At 44.6% G+C, this 22,895-nt stretch overlaps 1 long non-coding RNA gene across 1 annotated transcript; it reads right to left on the bottom strand.

Annotated features, from left to right (window-relative positions):
- LOC116971803 lies at positions 1-17,465 on the bottom strand. The gene is made up of 4 exons (XR_004411626.1): positions 17,454-17,465; positions 14,218-14,224; positions 3,261-3,266; positions 1-109 (listed from the first exon to the last, which is right to left on the bottom strand). It is a non-coding gene; the product is annotated as an uncharacterized LOC116971803 (long non-coding RNA).
- Positions 17,466-22,895: the final 5,430 nt, after the last annotated feature.

Genomic DNA, 22,895 nt, shown 5'->3' with positions numbered 1-22,895 from the left:
TGGAAAAGTGATTTATTAAAGCTTAAAATGTGAACAACCCTTAAAATATAACAACAATTTAAACAATAAAGATGAGAGTTATTCAGTTAAGTTCTTTCTTGTTGTGTCTCTTTCTCCCAAACAGAATAAAAGCAATGTTAGTCTTTTGTAGACTTCACTTCCCCGAGCAGAGGGAGCGGGGCGGAGCCAACCGAACCAGCGAGAGGGGCGGAGCCAAGGGCAGCGAGCGGGGCGGAGCCAAGGGCAGCGAGCGGGGTGGAGCTGATCGAGCTGGGCCGAGGCCAGCATGCGGGGCGGGGAGGAGGCCAGGGAGCGGGGTGGAGCTGATCGAGCTGGGCCGAGGCCAGCATGCGGGGCGGGGAGGAGGCCAGGGAGCGGGGTGGAGCTGACCGAACGGGGCCGAGAAAGTGAATAAATATGGCAAAGTAATTATCAAAGAATTAGTACAAAAATCACGAAAGCTTATCCTTAAAGATCGCTAAGTCAGAATCAAGCAGTCAGAATCAATCAGTGCATCAAGTAGTCAGAATGAAGCAGTGCAGAACTGGGTCTTCACTCGACCGTCGTGGAGGTGGTGAAGCATTTGAGGCTGCTCTTGCCTGTAATACAGTTAAACCTCGCGCTGTCGCGCTGCTCGGCGCTGTCGCGTTATTAACCCTTCCACTGCTGTTCAGTTCTCGGTTGCTTTCAATCGGAACTCCATCATTCCTGAGTCTGTGTGCAATACAGAGGAGCTTAGCTCATGGTTTCACTCCACCTGCCAAACTGTTTTAGACACTGTGGCTCCATTAAAATCCAGGCAGCCTAAAACTAAATTTGAGCCCTGGCTGAATGACACGACCCATGCTGTCAGACGTGAGTGCCATAGAGCTGAGCGCAAGTGGAAGAAGGACAAACTGCAGGTGTCTTTTCAAATGTTAAGGGAGTGTTGGCGTCATTATCAGAAAACTGTGAAAGATGCTAAAAGAAAACATTTCTCGGATATTATCCTGTCAAACTGTCACAAGCCTCGTGTTTTGTTTAACACCATTGACACAGTTCTTAATGCCCCGCAGACTATCTGTGGCCCCCAGAACCAGGGGCCACAGTTTGAGAATAAGGGGTAAGCCATTTAGAATGGAGATGAGGAAAAACTTTTTCACACAGAGGGTTGTGAATCTGTGGAATTCTCTGCCACAAAAGGCAGTGGGGGGCAATTCTCTGGATGCTTTTAAGAGAGAGTTAGATTGAGCTCTTAAAGATAGCGGAGCCACGGGACAGCCATGATCATTGTGAATGGTGGTGCTGGCTTGAAGGGCCAAATTGGTCTACTCCTGCACCTATTGTCTATTGTCTTTTGTGTAAAACACAGCAAATGCTCAAGTAACTCAACGGTTCAGGCAGCATCGCTGGAGAACATGGATAGGTGATGTTTTGTATCAGGCCCCTTTTTCAGACTGTTTGTAGGGGGGAAGGAAAGCTGGAAAGCAGGAGGGCCAAGGCAATACAGAAGGTGTGGGACAAAAGGATTGAAGAGTTGTGAATTATGAAGCCTGTGGAGGGAATGTAGTTGAAAGGGGAGGGGGAGTAGAGAAATAAGTGCACCAATCCTTAAGGGACACCAATGCACTCCAGTCCGATAAATAACTTTCCACCATCACTCTCAGCTTCCTTCCATGAAGCCAACGTTTTATCCAGTTGATTAGCTCTCCCTGTGTCTCAAGCGATATAATCTTCCAGAGCAGCCTACAATGTGCAACTTTGTCAAATGCCTTGCTGAAATCCATATAGACAACATCTACAGTTCTGCCCTTATCAAACATTTGGTTACATCTCTATACCTATAAACGTCTCATCTTGTACGTGTGTGCGTGTGCGTGTGTGTGTGTGTGTGTTTTTATATTTCACCAAAACACTATGTGGTGAAGCTTAATTTTTTACATATTCTGACTCATTTTTCCCCTCTACGCAATGATCAGGTTCACTTAAGATTTGATGCTTTTTTTTAATGACTTATTGGTGATTAAAGTTTAAAAAAAAGACAAAACTGCCTTTTAAACCAACTTTCACACAGATTCTTCAACCAGCTTCGACTGATGACGTTACAATGAGGTGGGCGTGCATGATGGCTCGTGTCGACGCCCGTTTCACACATAGAATATTCCACGAGCTTCGAGTGACGTCAGGGGAGGACCACATTTCCAAAACATCCAATCCAATCCAACTTTATTTGTTAAGCACTTTAAGACAACCAATGTTGACCAAAGTGCTGTACAGAAGAATAAACAAGACATCATAAACAGACAACATAACAGAACATAACATAACAGCTCACATAAGGCGCAAAAATTACATATGAAATACAACAATAAATTAAAAGACATAAAACATGAGTAAAAATAATAGCCACGCAATAAAGCAATCAAAATAAGAAATTAATCAAGTAAATAAAGTCGACATCTTACTGGGTATCAAAGGCCACGGAGAAGAGATGGGTTTTAAGAAGTGATTTAAAAACAGACAGAGAAGAGGCCTGTTTAATGTGGAGAGGCAGATCGTTCCATAATTTGGGTGCCGACACAGCAAAGGCACGGTCCCCTCTGAGCTTCAGCTTAGTTTTAGGCCCACTCAGGGGCAGCTGATTATCTGACCTGAGAGAGCGGGCGGGTGTATAAGGGTGTAGAAGCTCAGATAGGTAGGGCGCGCAAGACCATTTAGGGATTTAAAAGCAAATAAAATAATTTTTAAATGGATCCTAAACTGAATAGGCAACCAGTGGAGTGAGGCTAAAATGTGCGAAATGTGCTCATGTTTACGTGTGCCAGTTAAAAGACGTACAGCTGCATTCTGTACCATCTGGAGACGGGCGATGGAGGACCCACTAACCCCCACATACAGTGCATTGCAGTAATCCAGCCGAGTGGTAACAAAGGCGTGGATTACCGTTTCAAAGTGCTGGCTTGACAGAATTGGCTTTATTTTGGCCAGCAGCCTCAAATGGAAAAAGCTTGATTTAACAACAGCCTTGATCTGACTGTCAAATTTGAGCTCAGGGTCCACTTTAACCCCTAGGTTTGTGATGCTTGGTTTGATATACTGGGCCAGGGAGACCAGATCTACAGGGGGGGCCCCAGTGGTGCCACCAAAAACCATTACTTCCGTCTTTTTATCATTAAATTTTAAAAAGTTCAGAGCCATCCAGGCCTTTGTGTCGTTGAGACACTCAAGTAACAGTCCGACAGAGTGTTCATCCTTCTTTTTAAGAGGCACATAAATCTGACTGTCGTCTGCATAAAAGTGGAATGAAATTTCATGTTTCCTAAGTATGGAACCAAGTGGGAGCAAATAGAGAGAAAAGAGGAGAGGACCAAGAACTGAGCCCTGTGGGACCCCACACGAGAGAGGAGCAGAGGAGGATACAGAGTCCCCAAGGCTGACACAGAAAGTTCGATCAGCCAGGTACGACCTGAACCACTCCAGTGCTATGCCCCTGATACCCACCCACTGCTTCAAACGTGAGATCAATATTTCATGATCCACTGTGTCAAAAGCAGCAGTCAAATCTAAAAGCACAAGGGTAACACAGTCACCACGGTCAGTAGCTAAAAAAATATAATTAAAAACTCTTAAAAGGGCTGATTCGGTGCTGTGCAGGGATTTAAAACCGGACTGGAAAACTTCTAAAATATTATGTTCTTCCAGAAAGGCCATTAATTGACTGTGCACGATCTTCTCCAGGATTTTTGATAGAAAGGGCAGTTTGGAGATAGGCCTGCAATTTCCAAGAACTGCAGGGTCAAGAGCAGGTTTTTTAATCAGGGGTTGTACTACTGCATGTTTAAAATTTTCAGGGACAACACCTGAGGACAGACTGCTATTAATGACTGCAATAACAGATGGTCCTACAGTGGGGAAAACCTCTTTAAATAGTCGAGGAGGGACAGCATCGTTTGGAGAACCTGAGGACTTCAAATGACCAACAATCTCCTGTAAAAAGGAAAGAGTCACAGGCTTAAACTGGTCAAATACAGCCGAGCAGGGGACAGAGATTGAGGGGTCATAAGCAGATGGTGGGATTAGAGCTCTAATAGAAGTGACCTTATGAATAAAAAAGTGAAGGAAGTTTTCACACACTGCAGGGGACGCCTCCATCTGGAACAATCCAGCCTCTAGCGTGTCCAGACCCTTAATAATCTTATATATTTCAATAAGATCTCCTCTCATTCTTCTAAATTCCAGAGTATACAAGCACAGCCGCTCCATTCAATTCTGCTTCATTCTCTCAGCATATGACAGTCCCGCCATCCCAGGAATTAACCTTGTGAACCTACGCTGCACTCCCTCAATAACAAGAATGTCCTTCCTCAAATTTGGGGACCAAAACTGCACACAATACTCCAGATGTGGTCTCACTAGGGCCATGTATAACTGCAGAGGACGTCTTTGCTCCTATACTCAACTCCTCTTGTTATGAAGGCCAACATGTCATTCGCTTTCTTCACTGCCTGCAGCACCTGCATGTTTACTTTCAGTGACTGATGAACAAGGACCCCAGGATCTCATTATACTTCCCCTTTTCCTAACGACACCATTCAGATAATAATCTGCCTTCTTGTTTTTGCCACCAAAGTGGATAAACTCACATTTATCCACATTAAACTGCATCTGCCATGCATCAGCCCACTCACCCAACCTGTCCAAGTCACCCTGCATCCTCATAGCATCCTCCTCACAGTTCACACTGCCACCCAGCTTTGTGTCATCTGCAAATTTGCTAATTTTACTTTTAATCCCTTCATCTAATCATTGATGTATGTTGTAAATAGCTGCGGTCCCAGCACAGAGCCTTGCTGTACACCACTAGTCATTGCCTGCCATTCTCAAAGGGACCCATTAATCCCTACTCTTTGTTGCCTGTCTGCCAACCAATTTTCTACCCATGTCAGCACTCTACCCCCTATACCATGTGCTCTAACTTTGCCCACTAACCTTCTGTTGATTTCACAGTGTACCACAGTCTCTTAGTATGTATCGCCCATGCGTTCCTTGGCGGCTACATTTAGTGCCTTTATAGCAGTGGTTGTGGGCCTTGTGTGGGACCTTATCAAATGCTTTCTGAAAGTCCAGGTACACTACACCTACTGGCTCTCCCTTGTCCATGTTCCTAGTTACATCCTCAGTAGAACTCATTCAGGTCGTTGGTCAGCTGACAATTGTCCAAGGAGCGGGGGCTTTCCTCTTGTAGCTGGTGATTTCTTGCAAGCCCTTCCAAACTGAAGAAGAGTCACTAGCTGTGAACTTGCTCCTCAACTTCTCAGAGTACCTTTCCATGGCAGCTCTGATTCCTCTTCTCGGCTTGTACTTGGCCTGCCTGTAAAGGTCTGCATCCCCGCTCCTGTAGGCCTCATCTTTAGACTGGCGGAGCTGTCTGATTTCTGCTGTAAACCAGGGCTTGCCATTGTTGAACCAGGTCCGGGTCCTAACGGGAATGTAACTGTCCTCGCAAAGCTGACCTATGATGTCACAGTGCCTGTATATTCATCGAGGCTTGTGATTGCTTCCCTGAACACATTCCAATCAGTGCAGTCAAGCCAGGATTGTAGGTTTTCAATGCCTTCGCTTGTCCACCTTTTCATTGTTCTGACCACAGGCTTAGCATATTTTAGTTTCTGCCTGTAGGTCGGAATAAGATGAACTAAACAATGATCAGAGAGACCCAGAGCCGCCCGGGGAATAGATAGAATATAGAATAGAATAGTTTATTTATTGTCATTGTAACATGAACCATGTACAACGAAATTTAAAAAATGTCAGCCAGTCAGTGCACCATTCAAACATTTCTAAAAGCTAACGATACATACAAGGTAAAATATTAAAAAAAGATAAACAACTAAAATAAATATCATGAAAATAGCACGCACAAACACCCAACCCTACATCCTTCTGTTGATTTCACAGTGTACCACAGTCCCTTAGTATGTATCGCCCCTGCGATCCTTGGCGGCTACATTTAGTGCCTTTATAGCAGTGGGGTAAAAACTGTTTTAAGTCTGTTTGTCCTTGTCCTTGTAGATCTGTACCGTCTGCCTGACGGCAACAGTTCAAACAGGGAGTGTCCGGGGTGGGAAATGTCCTTTATAATACTCTGGGATTTTTTGATGCAGCGGGAACTGTGTAAAGCGGCCTTTTCACGGGGCGAGTTGATGCAAGATGTCACAAGAGTGAAGAGGTCGTGGTCCAGCACGAGTCTCGCACGATATAACGGGGATAGATAAAGAGTTCCCACGGTACTCGGCATTTATGTTATTTGTGCGAGTGACTTGGCCGTTTCCCGAGCTTTCGCGTTAAATCTTGAATGAACATCGTGAACTATACGTGACACAAATGATGTAACTTTTTTTTTCACACACTATAAATATCCTCCCTTGGTTGAATTGGCTCATTTGGAGACATATTTTACTGTGTATGTGGGAGACACAGATGGACTGAGCACAGTACCTCGGTCTTACTGTGTGTGGGAGAGGGGGAGAAAGAGACGTACACTCACAGAGGCAGAGTCTCTCAGCCTGTGTAAGAGGGAGGGAGAGAGAGAGAGAGGCACACACAAGGTGGATGTGAAATCTCACCTGCCTGTTTCAGTGACAGACACCCGCCGCCAGTAAATGAAGACACCCCCATCTGTCTCCCCCTCCTCTCCCTCGACTCCCCCACCTTTCCCTCCCAACTCCAGTCCCGTCCCGACCCCCTGGGAAACTGAATAGAGCAACAATATAGATATAGAAACTGAAACAATATAGAAACTGAATAGCGCAACATGGCAAAAACATCTCTGACACGCTTTACCCCCTTTCTTTGAGATTTTCTGGGAGCCATCTCTGCAAGTGTTCCTGTTAAAATGATTATCCAACAATGACAATTAGGTGGGACGTCCTCGAAGGACACATGTTCCCTTGTCGATATTTTTACTCACCTTCTGTCCCCTCTGTCCAGCTTCCGGGTTTACCGTTCGCAGGAGTTCCCACGCGCTATATCTCTAAAATCTGAAGTTAGGCAATGTCTAAATGAACTGCAGACGCTGGTTAATGCTGGTTAATACGCACAGAAGGACACAAAATGTTGGTGTAACTCAGCAGGTAAGTCAGATCTGGGAAGAAAAACATAAAAAGCTGGAGTAAGTCAGCGGGTCAGGCAGCATCTCTGGAGAAAAAGAATAGGTGACGATTCGAATCGGAGCCCTTCTTCAGACAGCCTAATCGGAATTGAGTCTGAAGATGTGTTTCGTCTCGAAACATCAGCTTTTTTTCTCCAGAGATGCTGCTTGACTCGCTGAGTTACTACAGCTTTTTGTGTCTGTCTTCGGTTTAAACCAGCATGTGCAGTTCATTCCTTACACGGGTCTCCGTACAACATTGATTGGTAGCGTTCCGGACCCTGGACCCGAGGACTCCGACCTGTATCTCTCAAAGAAGTACATGTGAAAAATTTCTCACGGACCATAAAAATGCGTAACCTTTCAGTAAAGTCCCTTTTAAAGTCCCTTTCAAAGATTATAGTTATTTTCTTGAATCTCATTAACATAACTCATGAATAAGTTGATGTCCATATGCGGATGCAAATTTTTATTTTTATTTATTTTTTAAATATCAATCCCACAGAAGATCATTTTTACTCACCTTCTGTCCCCTCTGTCCAGCTTCCGGGTTCACCGTTCGCAGGAGTTCCCACGGTACCCGCAAGAGTTATTACGGATATCGCACTGGCCACTACGTCCATATAATGTTGCAATACTCAACCACAAGTGTACAAGTCAATCTTGGAGAAATTCAAACTTTCTTGAATTTTCTCCCGAGTGACCAAGTTACACGATGACCTGCCGTTAGCGCTACGGTGGTCCACGGTGGTCCACGAATGCCGTACTGTTACCACACGAGGTTCCCACGATGTTTAACTCCGGTTAACTCTTGCGTCAAGTCGCCCCGTGAAAAGGCCGCTTAAGTCCTCCAAGGTAAGGAGAGGGCAGCCGACAATCCTCTGGGCGTTGTCAATGGCCCTCTGGAGCGCTTTCCTCTGAGCCGCTGTGCAGCTGGTGTACCATACGCATACACAGTATGTTAGGATGCTCTCAATGGAGCACTGATAAAAGGACAGCAGCAGTCTCTGAGTGATGTTATTCTTCCTGAGCACCCTCAGGAAGTGCAGTCTCTGCTGGACCTTTTTCAGCAGCGCAGAGGTGTTCACGCTCCATGTCAGGTCCTCCTCAATATGGATTCCCAGGAAGCGGAAATCCGCCACCCTCTCCACACAGTCCCCTCTGATAATTAATGGTATCATGTCCGTTTTATTCTTCCTGCAGTCTATTATTATTTCCTTTCTCGTTAAGGTGTTGAGGAGCAGGTTATTTTCTCCACACCACACTGTCAGCTGCTCCGCCTCATCCCAGTAGGATACTCCCCTTGAATTTTTCTTCCTCTTCAGAATGAACTGATCCTGCACCATCTGAATTATCCCCTGTAATACCTGTCATTGTTGTTCTATGAATCCATCACGGAGGCACTCCACAAACTCTCTTTCTTGAGGTCCAGTACCAACCTGAGTTTCCCAGCCCACCTGCATGTTGAAAGCTTCCATAACAACCGTAGCATACCTTTGCGACATTTCAAATTTAACTCTTGATTCAACTTGCACCCCAGATGTTGGGGGCCTGTAGATAACTCCCATTAGGTTCTTTTTACCCTTACAATTCCTCATTTCTATCCATACTGACTCTACATCTCCTGATTCTACGTTACCCCTCGCGAGGGCCTGAATTTCATTCCTCACCAGCAGTGCTACCCCACCCCCTCTGCCCACCTGTCTGTCTTTTCGATAGGAGGTATACCCTTGAATATTCAGTTCCCAGCCTTGGCCCTCTTGCAGCCATGTCCCTGTAATTCCCACAACATCATACTTGCTAATTTCTAACTGAGCCTCAAGCTCATCCACTTTATTTCTTATACTTTATTCATATAAAACATTCATATACAACACTTTAACTTTGGTATTTACCTCCCCTCTCACACCGGTCACTATTGGCCCTGACTTATCCCTTCTCGAACTTTCCTTCCCATTATTTGGGAGTCTTTGTAACTTTTCCTGTACTACTTCCCCTTTAACTTCATCTTTATACTCCCAATTTGTCAACCCCTCCCCCCCACTATTTTGTTTAAATCCACACGTATAGCACTTGCAAACGTGCCTGCCAGAACGTTGGTCCCCCTCCAGTTAAGGTGTAACCCGTCCCTTTTGTACAGGTCTCCCCTACCTCAGAAGAGATGCCAGTGGTCTATAAATCTAAATCCTTGCTCCCTGCACCAGCCCCCCAGCCACACATTCAGAATCCCTCTCTCCCTGTTCCTGCCTTCACTAGCACGAGGTACTGGAAGCAATCCAGAGATAACCACCCTAGAATCCTGCTTTTCAGTCTTTTTCCTAACTCTCTAAACTTGTGTTGCAGAATCTACTTCCTCTTCTTCCCAACGTCATTTGTGCCCACGTGCACAACTACTGCAGGCTGTTCACCTTCGCTCTCGAGGATGTTCTGTCAACAGTCAACCTTGATGAGAAGCCAACAACAGGATAGCAAAACCTAGCTCTGCTTTTGGAAAACTGAGAAGTAAAGTGTGGGAATGAAGAGGAAACAAGCCTATAACATACTGACATTGTTATAGTACCCCTCACATTGTTATTGTACCTACATTAAGCCCCTGTCCCACTTACGTGTCCTTGGCACGCTAATTACGCGACCTCGTCGTCGCGTTGAGGCGCGACAGTCCCGCGAAGGTCGCGCGTGTCATCATGCGCCCGCACAGCTGTCTGGAGCGCGTGATGTCATTTGAAGATGGACACAAAAGACAGGAGTAACTCAGCGGGACCGGCAGCATCTCTGGAGAGAAGCAATGGGTGATGTTTTGGGTGGAGACCATTCTTCAGACTGCAAGAAGGGTCTTGACCCGAAACGTCATCCAGGCAGGCTGAGTTTGACAATCGTTTGCCTGGTTCTGCTGCTGGAGGTGAGACGTTGCGCCGCACCAGTTTCTTGGACCTGTCCCACTTTGGCCGTCAGTTACGCGATAGGCCGGTGGCGCGCTAAGATTTCGTTCAGTACAAAATCCCGGAGTGCCGCGCGATACCACGCACAACTCCTTACCCCTCCGCGCTTCTCAGTGGGACCGGCCCCGCGCGGCCACGTGATGCCCGTGCGCATCAATGCGATGACTAGGTCGCGTAATTTGCATACCAAGGACACGTAAGTGGGACAGGTCCTTTACTCTATGCTTACATGACATAGACAGTGCATTGCAGACGTACCAGGCAGTTTAACTAGTTTAACTGTCCAGAACAAGGAGTCACAGTTTAAGGATAAGGGGGAAATCTTTTAAGACCGAGAAGAGAAAAATAAATTTCACAGTGAGTGGGCAAATGCATGGCAGATGCAGTATAATGTGGATAAATGTGAGGTTATCCACTTTGATGGCAAAAACAGGAAAGCAGACTATTATCTAAATGGTGGCCGATTATGAAATGGGGAGATGCAACGAGACCTGGGTGTCATGGTACACCAGTCATTGAAAGTAGGCATGCAGGTGCAGCAGGCAGTGAAGAAAGCAAATGGTATGTTAGCATTCATAGCAAAAGGATTTGAGTAGAGGAGCAGGGAGGTTCTACTGCAGTTGTACAGGGTCTTGGTGAGACCACACCTGGAGTATGGCGTACAGTTTTGGTCTCCAAATCTGAGGCAGGACATTATTGCCATAGAGGGAGTGCAGAGAAGGTTCACCAGACTGATTCCTGGGATGTCAGGACTTTCATATGAAGAAAGACTGGATAGACTCAGCCTGTATTCGCTAGAATTTAAGAGATTGAGGGGGGTTCTTATGGAAACTTACAAAATTCTTAAGGGGTTGGACAGGCTAGATACAGGAAGATTGTTCCCGATGTTGGGGAAGTCCAGGACAAGGGGTCACAGCTTAAGGATTGAGGGGAAATCCTTTAGGACCGAGATGAGAAAAACATTTTTCACACAGAGAGTGGTGAATCTCTGGAACTCTCTGCCACAGAAGGTAGTTGAGGCCAGTTCATTGGCTGTATTTAAGAGGGAGTTAGATGTGGCCCTTGTGGCTAAAGGGATCAGGGGGTATGGAGAGAAGGCAGGTACGGGATACTGAGTTGGATGATCAGCCATGATCATATTGAATGGCGGTGCAGGCTTGAAGGGCCGAATGGTCTACTCCTGCACCTATTTTCTATGTTTCTATGTTTCTATGTAACCAAAGTGCAAGATTCAAGATACACAGATTCTGTTTCAGACAAAACTCCCCAACATTTGCACATTGTTGAAAACAATCATAGATCAATTGGCAAGACACGTCACAAAAATATCCGTATTGTTTTGTGCTGCATGCTACTTACCTTTTTACACCCAGTCTGAATTTTCTTATGATATTTTCAATGGATACTTTTAAGGCTGAGATAGATATATTCTTGATTTGTACAGATGACAGAGGTTATGGGGAGATGGCAGAAGAATGAGATGAGGAGAGAGAGAGATAGATCAGCCATGAATGAATGGCAGACTAGACTTGATGGGCATAATGGTCTAATTCTACTCCCATTCCTTATGACCTTATGATGAACACAGCAGGTCTACTCTCCTGCACACCCCACCAACCCTGTCCCTTGTATATACGACATGTATCGCATTGACCAGGATTTGTGTTTCTTTGTCAAATGGTATAAGAGTAACCTCTCTCTCTCTCCTGCAGCCTCTGTTTTTTCCATGGCAACCAAAATGTATATTGCTGTTCCATGGCTACCATTGGCTATAAGTGCTCAGGGATTGGCATACTTCTCTGATTGCTGCATATTACATGTCAGGGACTTTGCTAGAATAAATGAGGTCTCATTCAGAATTGTGGAACTTGTGTCTTAGCATTTTATTTCTTTAGTGTAGGTCACCTCAATGTTGTTTTACACTCAATTTTGGGCACCTTTTGATTTTATAGCAGGGCACCTAATTTGGGATCAGCAGTAAACACGGCAATATTTCAGTACACCAATAATAGCTGCAGCTCAATTTCTTGGTGCACTTCTGAAATTAGTTACATTCACTTAAATGGAATCAAGTTTCGGAAATTGAGTTCAATGTGCATAATCTACTGCATTGTACATTCAGTACAGCAAAAGGAAGGAATTTCTACTCTGATGTACTCATCTGTTTGTGGACTTGTACAGAAAATTTGTTATTCTGCCTTGCTTGTCAATTACTTATTTACCCAACAGTACAATACTACCTTATTACATACCATAATATAATGGGGTAACTTTGATTTTGGGTATTATTGTGGAATGAGCAATATTGATTTATTCATTCATGATAAATCTGTCAGGTTTTCATTTCCATTGAAGTCAATAGAAATGTACAATGGATTGTTGCATTAATATTCCCCATTGTACCCTATTACCAACATTCAAACTATTCCCATTGGATCTGCATCTTAATTTTATTGTTCTGTTATCATAAAGGTTTGAACTTTGTTTGGATAATTAAGATTCATATGGATGTTAATGAAAACTCATAAAACATGTTCTCAGCTATCTGTAGCATTGTACAATGAGTATTAAGTGAAGTGCAATATCATATTGATGTATGTGAACAGAGTTGCATTTTTGATTATCAGTCAATTTGAACTTAGTGTATGGTCATTGGTGTAATTATCAGCAAAATTAATCATCATCTTCCCACATACCCCAAAGTTAAGTGAAGCTTTTTCCTCAGTTCTGCAATCAATGTACAATGAAACTGAAACACATTAGAATTAGATATAGTCATCCATCAAAATCATTCCTAATAAGAAATTCAGATTGAAATTAATGTGCATTATTAGATCTTGGTTAATAAGGGTATGCAATGGTTTGCTACCATTCATGAAGCCACAGTAATAATTATAAAGTGAACCAATTTAAGCTAAACTACTTCCACTGCTTTTGCAATAAAAAAAACAAATGTTTACTACTAAGAGGCATTTAATAATAGCACAAAGATGAATTGCTTTATTTCACAATGGGACATTAAAAAACGAATGAACCAAAAGAAAAGAAAAATGTAGCCAATGAAAATAAGATATGGAATTTTCCGCATGATTGTGAAATTGCCACATAATGATCCTGCAAGAGGAGGGGAATTATGATACTCTTCTGTGTAAGTAAATTAAATACCTGATACTAACAAATCATAGATGAAGTTGTCTACTTTTATATTTTTCATATACTCTCTAACTGGATTGCCTGAAATACCATGAAATTGACTTTGGTGCCCTGCACTCTGCCTGAAATGCCATGAAATTGACTTTGGTAGCCGGCAAAATTAGGGAACATGGTATTGGGGGTAGAGTGCTGACATGGATAGAAAGTTGGTTAGCAGACAGAAAACAAAGTGTAGGGATTAACGGGTCCCTTTCCGAATGGCAGGCAGTGACTAGTGGGTTACTGCAAGGATTGGTGCTGGACTGCAGCTATTTACAACATACATCAATGTTTTAGATGAAGAGATTCAAAGTAACATGAGCAAATTTGCAGATGACACAAAGCTGGGTGGCAGTGTGAACTGTGAGGAGGATGCTATGAGAATGCAGGGTAACTTGGACAGGTTGGGGGAGAGGGCAGATGCATGGCAGATGAAGTTTAATGTGGATAAATAGTAAGATTAAACGAGAACTTACCAGTTTGAAGTTTGATCTTTATTTTATGAGGAGTAACGTTGAGGGATTACGTGAAGACACCGTCCAGTACACATGCGTGTCAATCTTCAAAGCAGCGGTGTGAAATCACAGAAAACAGTTCGACCACCCCTGGGCCGCGGAGCTTGAACCGCGGGACTGACTTACCATCGCCCGGTGGGGTATCGCCTCGGCGCAGAGGGAGAAGAGGAGGGAAGAGACAGTAACTCTAAGACTTTTGCGTCCATCACAGTGAGGATGTGTTTGGTGAACTCACTGTGGTGGATGTTAATTTGTGTTTATTGTGTGTTGTTATTATTACATGTATGGCTGCAGGCAACAGCATTTCGTTCAGACCGAAAAGTCTGAATGACAAATAAAGGATTCAATTCAATTCAATTCAAAATAGTAAGATAAGAGAACCATAATACCAGTTGAACTTTATGATAGAGGGCTGGGAGCGGAGGGCACGTAATCCCTCAACGTTATGCCTCATAAAATAAAGATCAAACTTCAAACTGGTAAGTTCTCGTTTAATCTTACTATTTTACTTCGGAGTCACGTGAGTGACTACGTGAAGATTTTAAAGCTCTGTGATTTCATGCCGTGGAACCGAGTCCAGGCATCATACACTGCATCAGTAGGCCAATGATGAGTGAACATTAAGAATGCATTCAGACATGACATAGATATAGACATGTTGATGCTATTAATGAATAATAGTGGCAATAGTAACCTCCCTCAACCTGGAGGAAGTATGAACCATACCTAACATAGAGTTGGCAAATACCCCTGATCTGGCAATAGGTTTATTCTGAATATTTGGACAGATCAATAGTTTGACCATCCTGCAACCGCTAGGATGTGGTCCATCCCTGCTGCTGAGGTATAGCGGTCCTGGTGGAGTGAGACTCAATGTCAATGTATATTCCTGTATATGCCAGACCCATATAACCATCTGGAGAAGGTTCATAGTGATTCCTTCTAACAAGATTTTATGTAACTAATAATATTGCTGTCAGTCTATAAGGCTCTTAGGAACCTTGACATACTGGTGTAAATGCGTGATCACACGCAACCCAAGGTCCATGGGATATGCAACTCTATTTTGGTCTTGTGTCCCTGTCTAATCTGCTTGATTAATTATAAACAAAACATGTTATTATAGCCCGCAGATATGATCATCCTATCCAGTGTTGCAATGACTGGACCCATAGCGCTGTACTCAGTGCCATGGCGTAATCACTAGTACGTGAGTATGACCATGGGCAGGGATTTTGCTGGTGCCCATCGGTGAAGTGACGTAGACGTTAACAACCCATATCTCTGCGTCCCTAAGCCTGGGAGGTTTTATGCTGACGATACCTTCATTCTCTGGATATCAGAGGGTGAGACCGGACAGAGTGGTTTATGTACTCATCAGCCAAATGATTAGGAGGTACTTAAGGCACAGTTATGGAATAGTAACTTAATGTTATAATCCCATAAAACTGAATTTTAATTTGTCAGTCATCCGTGCCGAGTTAAACGTAAGGAAGCATAAACAATGCTTCCCATCTCCTATGCAGATTACTGCTATTTGGTGCTATCCCTGCAATCTGTAGAGAGCACTCTTAACGCTTATGGTTTGACAACCCAAGCCGCAGAAACGATCTCTCAGAGTCTGTAAGTCTATGATTGATTATATCATGCAGAGGATGGTTTCAACATCACAACTGAACCAGCATCTTTTTATCCGGCATTAACCATGTAAGGTTTTATGTTCATTCTTCGCCTCAGCAGGAGCCATAGGTGTATAACCCAGGCAGGCACTATGAAAATCTGGAAGCGGGAATCTTGCTGAATTTTGCAAGACCCGTCTATTGAGGCCAAATGGAGGAAGACATAATTGAACATTCCTTCCTAGTGTAGCGAGAATGCACCCTTCGCCACCGTATGCCTCGTTCACTGTTGATTGAAACTGGATGCAAGCAACTCAATAGTTAGTGTTCTATCAATCCACATTGTCATTAAATACTTTGTGATCACACATTCATTTTGTGTTGTCATTGATTTTGCATAATAATACACCAGTGCTAAATGCGGTTTGGTAAAACTATCACCGGATACTTTGATTTGATTGTACCTTTGTGATTAACATATACCACCACCAAAGTGTATCACCTTGGACTTGTGCATGTCATATATGCATATCCACACACCCTTTAATGCACAGAATGCACCTGGTGTCCATTGGCAGTTGATACCTTGACTGAACACTTGATAACTCATGCTAATCCTATCTGCCTCTGTAACTAGAGATGGTATTAGTAAATTACCCATCTTTGGGCAATAGCATCAGTTTAAAAATGACTGAAGATTTACGGATAACAGGGTTTAGTGGAGCAAAGCTGTCCATCATTGTGACTTTGATTGTTTCAGCTAAAAATAGCAGAGGTCTAATTTTTTGTCTCAGAGCTGATCCCAGACCAATAAATGGATGATTGTATCCCAACAATCAATAGTTTCAGTTGGTATCAACTTAATTTAAATGTAACTGGACGGGTGAGAACCAATTCCTCAAATATAGCTATGTGGCTGATAAGGTTAATTTAGTAAAATACAGTATGTTCAATATCATCCAGATTGGCCATGCTACTTATTTGTTAGCTCTGTGCAGCCGAAGCACTGATAGTAGTGATTTGGTAAATAATCTGGAAACTGGAGTTAGCCCATTTTGTAATGCTACTGAGTGTATCATTGCCTCATCCAGTTAAATTTCAAATATCTTCAACCCTGTGAGCGGAAATGATCACATGGAAGTTATTCAGAAAAGCCTATACTGCACATGCGGGTTGAGGCTGTGGACAATGATCAGTCCACATCCCATTCTTGTGAGCCTTGTCTTGAAAGGCAACTGCAACCATACCTGTGTGCAGTATAACTAGTGTTATCCCAAACCAGTGTAAATATTCAAACCAGTTTAATATTACCAACTTGTGTCCGTGACAGGAGACATCATCGATGAGGTTCCATACCTTTATCCGAATGGGAGGACTTATGCAACCCGACCCAGGAGCTGCCTCAAACATGTGTGCATGATTTTACTCCTGGGAGGTAGAGGAGCTCGAGTACGAGGTTGACGCATCTTCCAGGAAGGCCGTTCTGGGCTGCGGCCTAAAAAATACCTTTGTCCTGGTTGTACGGCCTTCAAGCTTTCACCAGCTTCAGTTCATCGTGTTTTGCTGGTGGGTGCGTAGGGGTGCTGCCGTCGAGGATGTGAGGTCTTGCGTGATGATGTGGCCTTCCTGAACCCGATGGCCACTCGTCGAGCTCCTGCTGCTGGTAGTGTTGTTCCTGCTCCCCCTGCACACTTGTGGTTTCTTCAGCCAAACCCCTGTCTTCAGAGTCAGCCCAGAAGTGACTCTTAATGCTCCCCTCTGTCGAGGGAGATGCATTATGCAGCCCTCAATAAGGTGCTGCCATGGGTGTCCCAGGACCCCCTGGTGACTAGGCTCCATATACCGGAGCATGTCACATTGGAGCTTCGGATCCATCAACCGCTCCATGCGGGATATGCGATCACAGTTGCGATATGAGTCTTCACAGCCTGACTCGTCTGAGTCTTCGTCCTGTCCGACTTCTGCTTGGCTTTCCCACCAGTCTGAGGTGTCGATTCCGACTGTGCAGGTGCCAGGTCGGAGACTGCTGATCAATAGCGATCCAGGTGCATTCTACAACTGCTGACTGCCCGCAATTCCACGGTCCTCCGCAGTCAGTCTGGATGCGGTCCATTCCTGTAACATATTCTCACAAAATAGCACAAAACGACCTTCGAGTAAGGAATTTACCTGCATGTCATTTTTAAACCTTCTGCTGCGGGGCAACGCTCCTCCCGAGCCTGGTCTCGTGGTCATGGTTTGTTACAGCTGGGGTTCCTCTGTGGTCCTTGTAGAAACACTTCCATTGCGGGTTATTTAACTGCCAGCGGCACAGTACTTACTGCCGTCCGCTCCTCGCATCCCGCAGTCTACGGAGCGTGTTCTCAGGTCGCTCCCCATATTCCACGGTCTCCGGAGCGGCTGTCCGGGTGCCCCCGGCACCAATATGAAGCCGCTGGCTCCACTGCCAGCGGCTCGAAGGTGAATCCACCGCCGTCCGCGCCCCACTTCCCGCGGTCTCCGGAGCGGCTGTCCAGGTGCCCCCGGCACCAATATGAAGCCGCTGGCTCCACTGCCAGCTGCTCGAAGGCGAATCCGCCGCCGTCCGCTCCCCAAGAGAGCTAGATAGGGCTCCCCGGGAGAGCTAGATAGGGCTCTTAAAGATAGCGGATTCAGGGCATATGGAGAGAAGGCAGGAACGGGGTACTGATTGGGGTTGATCAGCCATGATCACATTGAATGGCGGTGCTGGCTCAAAGGTCCGAATGGCCTACTCCTACTCTATTATCTACTCCTACTCCTACTCCTACTCCATTATCTATTTTCTATTGTCTGTTGGCACTCTGCCTGAAATGCCATGGAATTGGCTTTGGTGGTCGGCACTCTGCCTGAAATGCCATGAAATTGATGTTGGTGGCCTGCACTCTGCCTGAAATGCCATGAAATGCCATGACATTGAATTTGGTGGCATGTACTCTGCTTGAATTGGAATTTCAAGGAATAGCCATGAGTGATCTGCCAGCCTGCCAGCCCACCAGCCCTGAGTGACTGATCTGCCAGTCCACCAGCCCTGAGTGACTGATCTGCCAGTCCACCAGCCCTGAGTGACTGATCTACGAGCTCACCAGCCCTGATTGACTAAGCTGCCAGCCCACCAGTCCTGAGTGACTGAGCTGCCAATCCACCAGCCCTGAGTGACTGAGCAGCCAGCCCACCAGCCCTGAGTGACTGAGCTGCCAGCCCATCAGGCATGAGTGATTGAGCTGCCACCCCACCAGCCATGAGTGACTGAGCAGCCAGCCCACCAGCCCTGAGTGACTGAGCTGCCAGCCCATCAGGCATGAGTGATTGAGCTGCCAGCCCACCAGCCATGAGTGACTGAGCTGCCAGCCCACCAGGCCTGAGTGACTGTTGCCAGCACAATAATCTGTTTGGCACACAATGTTCATACTAGCCCTCTGGAAACCAGTCCATTCGGCCCACAACACCCATACTAGCGCTCCAGAAAACTCCCCCCCCCCCGTACTGGCCACCAATATTGGAATTGGTGGAGAGGTGGAATATTGCGTTGGGGGACCACATGGGTTCCACTTGGTCTAGTTTTATATTTAAATGCAATGCAGTAAAAAATATATGAATGATGCTACACTACAAGCCAGGTCTTTAGCCATTTTCTACATGACACACTCCCCATCAGGTGTATTTCAATCATTTGTTGTTTGTTCCTATCACTAACAAAATTGTATTTGTGAAAATCAAACTTGCGGAAACATGAATCATTCGAATTTGTTCAGTGATGCATTAATGTTGGCAAGAGATGAATTTTGGCTTATTAAAATAATAGGATTGTCAGATCAACATTATTTTAAACCTTGTTAGGCCTTCTCTTTCATGAACCAAATCTGTAAATGAAATAGGCCAAATTGGCTGCAGGCAGGAAAGAACTGAGTGATGCCTTTTTAAGCAGGAAAAATATAAAAATAATGACAAGGATCTAATCATGCATTTAAAAATAGTGAAAGCATTTCACTTCATTTAAAAAATGCAAATTTACTTCTAATTGTCATTTTGCCTTGGTTATTTGTAAATAGTATAGAATGTGTGTTTACACATATTTTGTGATTTTATGCTTATGTTTGCTATTGCCTCGGGTGAGTGTTGCCACTTGTGTAAAGGATCTGAGCATCAGAGGTGTCGGTATTACAGTTGAGCAAAGCAGACTTTGGAGCCATGAGGGAGGAGTTGGCCAAAGTTGACTGGAAAGATACCCTAGCAGGGTTGACAGTGGAACAACAATTGCAGGTATTTCTGGGAATAATACAGAAGATGTAGGATCGGTTCAATCCAAAGAGGAAGAAAGATTCCAAGGGGAATAAGGGGTAACCGTGGCTGAAGACTGCAACAACCAGGTTCAGGAATAGTTACTTCCCCTCAGCCATCAGGCTATTAAACCTGGCTCGGACAAAACTCTGATTATTACTAACCACTTTCTGTTATTTGCACTATCAGTTTATTTATTCATGTGTGTATATATTTATATCATGGTATATGGACACATTTATCTGTTTTGTAGTAAATGCCTACTATTTTCTGTGTGCTTAAGCAAAGCAAGAATTTCATTGTCCTATCCAGGGACACATGACAATAAACTCACTTGAACTTGAACTTGAACTTGACAAGGCGAGTTAGGGAGAGTATAAAAATAAAAGGGAAGAAATGTAACAGCAATGATGAGCGGTAAGCCAGAGGATTGGGTAACTTTTAAAGAGCACCAAAAGATAACTAAAAAGGCAGTACGGGGAGAAAAGATGAGATACGAAGGGTAAACTAGCCAAGAATATAAAGGAGGATAGTAAAAGCTTCTTTAGGTATGTAAAGAGGAAAAGAATAGTTTAGGCCAAAGTTGGACCCTTGAAGACTGAAAAGGGTGAATTTATTATGGGGAACAAGGAAATGGCAGATGAGTTGAACAGGTATTTTGGATCCGTCTTCAATAAGGAGAACACAAACAATCTCCTTGATATAGTAGTGGCCATTCGGACCATTCAAGGGTGGCGGCAGAACTAAAGGAGACTCACATTAGGCAGGAAATGGTGTTGGATAGACTGATGGGACTGAAGGCTGATAAATCCCCAGGGCCAGATGGTCTGCATCCCAGGCAGTGTTTCCACTTTGAAGGAAATTACCCAAAATTCTGGAAATTCTGGTAGTCTTCGGGTAATTTTAGGGAAGTAAAATAATTTTGGGAAATTTCAGGAAATTTTCCAGCCCGGTAAGCCTTCCCCAACTGCACACGCGCAGATACCGGGCATGGTGCGCATGCGTTGGGAGACATGAAGGGGTCCAATCAGGCCCGTGGGATGATTTGCAGAAAACAAGTATGTACCTGTATAGTTACGACCATCTGTGCCTGTGCTGTTGGGGGAGGGGAGTTAGTCGCGTCACAATTCAAAATGGTGCGGTGACACGGTAGGGATGCCATCTCCCCACGTGTGCGCAGTGGGCCCGGTATCCGCGCATGCGCAGTTGGGGCGGCAGTCGCACATGCGTAGTTGGAGAAGGCTAACCGGGTCGGGAAATACCATCAAACTCCAGGTAATTTGGAAGTCTATTTCAGGAATGTTTTTTTTGAGGTGTGGAAGCACTGATCGCAGGGTACTTAAGGAAGTGGCTCTAGAAATCGTGGACACATTGGCGATCATTTTCCAATGTACTATACATTCAAGATCATTTCCTGTGGATTGGAGGGTAGCTAATGTTATCACACTCTTTAAGAAGGGCGGCACAGATAAAACAGGGAATTATAGACCAGTTAGCCTGACATCGGTGGTGGGGAAGTTGCTGTTTGAGGATGTAACCAGCATAATGGACAAGGGAGAGCCAGTGAATGTAGTATACCTGTCAGAAATTATTTGATAAGGTCCCACATAGGAGGTTAGTGGAGAAAGTTGGAGCACATGGTATTGGAGGTAGGGTGCTGACACGGATAGAAAATTGGTTGGCAGTCGGAAACAAAGGTTAGGAATTAACGGGTCCCTTTCAGAATGGCAGGCAGTGACTAGTGTGGTACCGCAAGGCTCGGAGCTGGGACCGCAGCTATTTACAATATATATTCATGATTTGAATGAAGGGATTAAAAGTAACAATAGCAAATTTGCAGATAACACAAAGCTGGGTGGCAGTGTGAACTGTGAGGAAGAACGTATGAGAATGCAGGTTGACTTGGACAGGTTGGGGGAGTGGGCAGATGCATGGCAGATGCAGTTTAATGTAGATAAATGTGATGTTATCCACTTTGGTGGCAAAAACTGGAAGGCAGATTATTATCTAAATTTAGTCGAGTTGAGAAAAGGGGAAGTACAACAGGATCTGGGGGGTCCATGTTCATCAGTCACTGAAAGTAAGCATGCAGGTACATCAGGCAGTGAAGAAACCAAATGGCATGTTGGCCTTCAAAACAAGAGGAGTTGCGTATAGGAGCAAAGAGGTCCTTCTTCAGTTGTACAGAGCCCCAGTGAGACTAAACCTGGAGTATTGTGTGCAGTTTTGGTCTCTCAACTTGATGAAGGACATTATTGCTATTGAGGGAGTGCAGCGTAGGTTCACGTGGTTAATTCCCGGGATGGCGGGACTGTCATATGTTGATAGATTGGAGCGACTGGCCTCGTATACTCTGGAATTCAAAAGGATGAGAGGGGATCTTATTGAAACACATAAGATTATTAAGGGTTTGGACACTCTCGAGGCAGGAAACATGATCCCAATGTTGTGGGCGTCCAGAACCAGGGGCCATAGTTTAAGGATAAGTGGTAAGCCATTCAGTACAGATATGAGGAAAAACCTTTTCACACAGTTGTGAGTGTGTGGAATTCTCTGCCTCAGAGGGAGGTGGAGGATGGTTCTTTGGATGCTTTCAAGAGTTAATTAGAGCTCTTAGGGATAGCGGAGTTAAGGGATATTGAAAGATGGCAGGAACGGGTACTGATTGTGGATGATCAGCCATGATCACATTGAATGGCAGTGCTTGCTCGAAGGGTCGAATGGCCTACTCCTGCACCTATTGTCTATTGTCTATCATCTAAAAGCTTACACCATCAGAGGTGAAACAAGCAAAGCTCCAGATTATAGAGTATTCAACTACCAGCATAGTATAGTGTGAATGAAAGTTTGTCAAGTTTTATCAAGACTGTAGCTACTTTAGTTACTTTTGTACAATGCTCCCACATCTTGCAATCACACATGAACAGCAAAGTCACTGTGCTCCCCAAAATAACTCTGCAGTGAAGGAGTAGGCACAACATGAGCTGGGCACATCCAGGCCTGCCATGAGCTAATTTTTCTTATAATGTCATAGAGTGGAACTTTGGCCCAACTTGCCCACACTGGCCAACATGTCCCAGCTACTCTAGCCCCACCAGCCTGCGTTTGTCCCATATCCCTACCCTGTCCATGTATTTAAATGGTTCTGAAAAGTTACAATCGTACCTGCCTAACTGCCTCCTCCGACAGCTCGTTCCATACA

This window comes from Amblyraja radiata, chromosome 4 (genome assembly GCF_010909765.2).
Source record: "Amblyraja radiata isolate CabotCenter1 chromosome 4, sAmbRad1.1.pri, whole genome shotgun sequence".
NCBI classification, from domain to species: domain Eukaryota; kingdom Metazoa; phylum Chordata; class Chondrichthyes; order Rajiformes; family Rajidae; genus Amblyraja; species Amblyraja radiata.
This window is presented reverse-complemented; position numbering and strand designations above follow the sequence as displayed.